The following is a 6,000-nucleotide window of genomic DNA, read 5'->3' on the forward strand; positions in this document are numbered from 1 at the left end:
TTATACCTTGTACTAGTGGGTTGTGCAAGAAAAGAAAAACGAAATCCAGTGATGCACTTCTACTTGTGCAAGAGCGTGTGCCACCTCTTACATACGCATGAGAGCTGCTTGTGCAAGCTGACACTTGCAGCTTGCCAGGGCTGGACTGGGGGCACTGAGAGGGCGTGGGATATATGTGGGGATGGTGCAGCGTTTTGAGCAGAATGGGTGCTTAAAGGAGGGAGTATTCACTTCTGCCAAGTGTGGTGGGGCACAGGGGAGCCCTGTGGGTGGGGTGCACCGGGAATATGCCCTGTTGCCCTGTGGGCCAGTCTGAGCCTGCAGCTTGCCCATGAGAGGACCACTGACTCGTGTCAGCATGGTGTGAACTCTTGCACACGCTTCTGAGGAATAGGCTGGTGGCTGCTTTCCTTCTGCCTACAGTTCTTTGGAGCCAACTCATAGCACTCTAGCTTTTGGAATGAAAATGTGAGATTCTCTAAAGGCTTCAATAGATGACGCACCTATGTAAATACTGTTCTTGGTGTGGTGGTTGTTGTTTGTAATTGATATTTTAGTTTTGTTATGGCTTTTGACCAAACATGGAAAAGTTACTACTACTACTACTACTACTACTACTACTGGCTTCAGCAGCAAGTCTCTAAGAAAACAGATATTGTTAAGTGTTCTTTCACAGCTTCCTTCATCTGTCTCCCACCTAAAAGTCTGGCTACGTTTCAGATGAAACAGAAGCATCTTAGCCTGCTGTTGACATGACCCACATAGTCTCCAATCATTAGTAAAAGAGCTGGAAACGATCTCCCCACGGAATGCAAGATTTCCTTTGCTTTCATGCTTCACTGGTGCTTTGTTAGACTATGAATGCTTTCCCTTTAGCCGTCTTTGTAAGGACAGCTTTGGCTTCAGTGAGATTGCATTGTAAACTGATTGCAGTGCCATGTGTGGCCAAAATATGACCAGTTTGGCTGCAACCAGTCATCGTGGGCCTCATCCATTACATCACCATCAGACGATGGCTAAGCTTGACAACGCCAAACAATCTTCTGCTGGTTGTATGAGAGGTTTCTTTTTTCCTTGATTCCTTTCCTTTTCTTCCTTTTCTTCCTTCTTAAAAATACGAATAATAAGAAGGCTTGGGAAAAAATACAGCATAGTTCCCCAGACCATAATTGGGAATAGCTGAGCATTGTCTGTATGGTAATGAAGAAAACAAAGCCTGAAATGTCATATTCTAGCCTCTCATAAGTCAACTCCAGAGGAAAAAGAAATGGGATGGGGAAATGCTGGAGAGAAAACAATGACTTCACTATTCCAAAGAAAAACATATTAGCAGGATCCAATGAGATAGTTTAGGTTTAGGGATATTGATTTTGTTACTCTTGTAATTTAACTATTCTGTATGACTAGTATAAATAGATAATAGAATCCAAGCAGAGGGATAATTTTGACTAGAGCACCTCTGCTTATTAAATATAAAAGAAATCGCTGTGTATTTAATACCCATAGCAATAGCAATAGCAATAGCACTTACATTTATATACCGCTCTATAGCCAGAGCTCTCTAAGCGGTTTACAATGATTTAGCATATGAAATATGTTTGACTCCCATCAGTCATAGGCTGTGTTAAAAATACTCAAAATGGCTTGCTTACATAGAGGTCCACAAAAGCTTTAGATGATGATGTAGTGGCCCACATAAAGGAAAAGGTTGGAAAGCACTGCCCTAGTTCAAATCTCACCCCTGGTCTTGTGGTAGCAAGCATGACTTGTCCCCTTAGCTAAGCAGGATCCGCCCTGGTTGCATATGAATGGGAGACTTGATGTGTGAGCACTGCAAGATATTCCCCTCAGGGGATGGAGCCACTCTGGGAAGAGCGCCTGCCTGCTTGCATGCAGAGGGGGCATCTCCAAGACAGGGCTGAGAGAGACCTGCCTGCCGCCTTGGAAAAGCTGCTGCCAGTCTGTGTTATTGAGCTAGATGGACCAATGGTCTGACTTGGTAAATGGAAACTTCCTATGTTCCAAAGGCTCAGTCCCCCTCTGCCATTCTGCAATATGGAGATAATAATGCTCACCTTACATGGTGCTGTAAGGATTTCAATCACTTACTACAAATGAAGAGCTCTGAACACTCACAAGCACTATGAAGTGTTAAGTATTATTATTAAGGAAGTAGCAGTCAACAAACACAATGCTAATTCTGATGCAAGCAGCAGAATCCACCAAGCAAAGGGAAGTGTAATAAATAAAACTTGGCATTCAGATTCTAAAACTAATAAAATGTTATCTGGTTCAGCTGAAGGAAGGAAGGATTTGGAAATTATCAGTCCTATTATTTATTTATATAAAAATACGCTGCTGCATTACAAAAAAAGTCCCAGGAAGATGGCTAACAATATAGCATATCGATAAAGAATAAAGCAATGACAATCTCTCTCTCCCTCCCTCCCTCTCTCTCTCTCTCTCCCCTCCCTCCCTCCACACTGATCAGAGACACAAAACCGAAGCAGGTAGCCCACAAGGCCTGTTTGAATGGGGCCATTTTCACAAGATGTCTAAAACAAAGACACACTATTTTCATATTGTGCTAGTGAGATATTAATTGTTTTTACTTCTTCATCCCCCCCCCCAGTCACATGCCACCCTGTTGCCAAGGGTTCCTGACAGCCTCTTCTTAAACCAGCTGCAGTTTTTGGTTAGTCTTCAAGGGCAGCCCCATGCAAAGCATAATCAAAGCATGGATTGAGTTGGCACCATCACAGTTCTGTGAGAGAATGTGATTTCTGGCTAGAACAAGCAATCCCATCTTCCATACATCAAGCAGTCCATCTGCTATCCTCATCTCTTGTTTGAGCTGAATCCACCTCAGTCTGTTCATCCTAATTCATGATTGTATCTAAATAGGGTGCACAGTCAGTGCCAGTCAATATCACTGCTGTTGGGTCAGTAGATAATGAAAAGCAGTACTGGATGTTACCAGACACACTAACACCATCCCCAGAAGATTTCACTCAGTTTCATAGATTTAAAAATGCTGGCAACAGAATGGGACACTGAGATATATCGGAGGATGTTCCAAGGGAGAAACAAAAGTGCTGGAATGGTGGAGATACGTACGTGTTTGACTTCTTTTAACCTCCTTTCAAGCCACATCTGATTTAATGACAGGTGATAGCAGGAACAATTTAAAAACATAAATGAGCTTGTGACCTCTAAAAGTACTGTATGGCAGTTCTTCTGTAGTTCTCTCCTCCCATTAGAGGTCTTGTAACTCTTAGCTTTGTCCAAATTTGTTTCCCACCCCCACCCCACACTGCCCCATGGTATTTTTTAAAAGATGTCTAAAGCAGTGCAAGGCTGTGACAGCCCATGACAAAGACTAGCCAAAGTGAGATACATGTCAGTCCTTTTGGTAGATGACTGTTAAGCATGTGCTCAACTCCCCCACTGGGATGAATGGGATTTAATTAATCAACGTATATACTATAGTACTATCCATCTGCATGTTGCTTTACAGAGAAAGGCAGGGCGACAATGGAGGAAGGAGAGAGAAGTAGATGCAAGGAAAGATGTAGAAGAATATGTTGTTATATCATCATCATCATCATCATCATCATCATCATCATCAAATAAATGTTATTTGTTAGCCAACCAATAACAAATTGGGCAACTCACAACAGAGGATTGTGAGCCCTTTGGGGACAGGGAGCCATCTTATTTATTTGTTATTTCTCTGTGTAAACTGCCCTGAGCCATTTTGGAAGGGTGGTATAGAAATTGAATAAATAATAAATAATAAAATAAATAAAACAAACAATAAAAACACATAACACATTAAATCAAAACAGACAAGGACGGTGAAAAGAAAATACAAAATACAATACAAAGCAGCTTAAAAACTCATTTTAAAGTTAGTTAAAAATCAAATCAAATCTGAAAATCAGAATTTAAAAGGCCTGGGTGAACAAAAAGGTCTTTACCTGGCGTCTAAAATAACCAAGTGATGAAACCTGGTGAACCTCACTGGAAGGCTCTTCCATAAACGGGGTGAAACCACCAAAGAGGCCCTCTCCCTGGTAGCCACCCGCCTCACCATGTTTGGCAGAGGCACCTGGAGGGGGCCTCCGAAGAAGATCTTATGGTTTGGGTTGGGACATATGGGGCAAGGCGCTCTCTCAGGTAACCATTTAGGGCTTTCAAGGTTAAAACCAGCACTTGGAATTGGGCCCAGAAACGGGCTGGGAGCCAGTGTTGTGTTTCATAGACACTTGAACCTAGTTACAGAAAGGGTAGGCAACATATAGCTCTCCAGACGTTGCTGAACTACAACTCCTATCATCCCCAGCTGTAATAAATTGTGGCTGGAGGTGATGGGAGTTGTAGTTCAGCAACAACTGGAGAGCCACATGTTGCCTGCCCCTAAATTAAAATTAATTTTTAATTAAGCATTTTCAAGTGCTTAGTATTAGTCAATCCAGCCAAAGCTGAGTAATTCAGGATTTGTTTGACCAATGGATACATGACAAAACCAGAAATAATGATCCCAGGCTCAAACCTTTCCTATTACAGAAGCAGGCCTTCAGAAATTCGAAATCATTGTGTGACTTTTTAGTGCCCTCCTCTGGTTAGTTTCAGAAATGCTGCCTACTCTGACGAGGAATCTAAACTTCCAACTGGAAATATGAAGCTGATTTATATGGAGTCATAGGAAACATAGCAAGCCAGACAGAGTCAGACCATTGTTCCGTCTAGTTCAGTATTGTCTACACTGATCAGCAGTGGCTCTTCAAGGCTTCAGGCAGGAGTCTTTTTTCAGCTCTACCTGGAGATGTCAAGAATCATACTTGGGACCTTCTATAAGTTCTGTATGCAAAGCAAATGTTCTTCCACTGAGCAACAGCACCATATGAGCACCAACATACCTTCTCTTACATCCAAGACTTCACATACCAGCTCTTCCAAACGGTGGGCATGATGGTAGTGGTGGGGTTAATGAGTTTTGAGTATCCAAATGGAGAAATGAATGTTTGTGCCAATGCTGTACCAGTTCTTGTTATAATTTCCCACAGATCATTTCAGATATTTAATATGTAATTAAACAAGAACAGAAAGTCAATATTCCCATAGTAATTCTGGAAGATTACTGGTTTTATTTCATTATGCTATGCATATAGAGATGTCTATATCAGGTGGTATAGAAATATGATAGATAGATAGATAGATAGATAGATAGATAGATAGATAGATAGATAGATAGATAATAGCACCACATTTTCAATATTTTACCTACAAATGGTAAGACAGCTGGCCTGAAAACTATGCAAACTAAACAGTTTAGTCTGGATTGGGTCAGTTATTTAACAGATTGGTTCTATGGCTCACAATCTAGTACCAACAGGGTCAGCATGGAGACGCCTGTACTGCTGTAAACTAAAGCACAACTGGGTTCTATCACACTGGTGTGCCAAACTGAAGGTCCAGCATCATGGCAGCTCAGAAGCTGATTGGCACTTCCCACCAGCTGCTTCTCCCTTCCTGTGTGGTTTTCTGATTGTCTGGTCCCTCTCCACAGCATTCCACTGGGTCTTCTGATCCATAATGGCAAGTGCAAATGTGAAGGTTTCTTGGCACACAGAACAGAGTAATTATATCTGCCTGGAAGACATAGGTAGAGTAGCTTGTACTGTTGAAAATGCATGCCTAGCAGAGTTTGCAACTTCTTCTTTCAAAGCATGCTCAGGAAATGGATGCATAAACCATATTTGAATTTGCTACTAGTTATCTGTCGTGGATGCCTTTTCCAGTGCTACAACTGTGATAGTAATAGCCCATGTCTGCTTGAGGTGCTCACCTTGCAGAACCAGCATGGCGTAGTGTTTTGAGTGTTGTCCTATGACCAAGGAGACCCAGGTTCAAATCCCCTTTCAGCCATACAACTCACTGGGTGGCTCTGAACCAACCACTTATCTCAGTCTGACCTACCACACAGGGTTGATGTAA

The sequence above is a fragment of the Hemicordylus capensis genome, chromosome 1 (assembly GCF_027244095.1).
Source record: "Hemicordylus capensis ecotype Gifberg chromosome 1, rHemCap1.1.pri, whole genome shotgun sequence".
NCBI lineage: Eukaryota > Metazoa > Chordata > Lepidosauria > Squamata > Cordylidae > Hemicordylus > Hemicordylus capensis.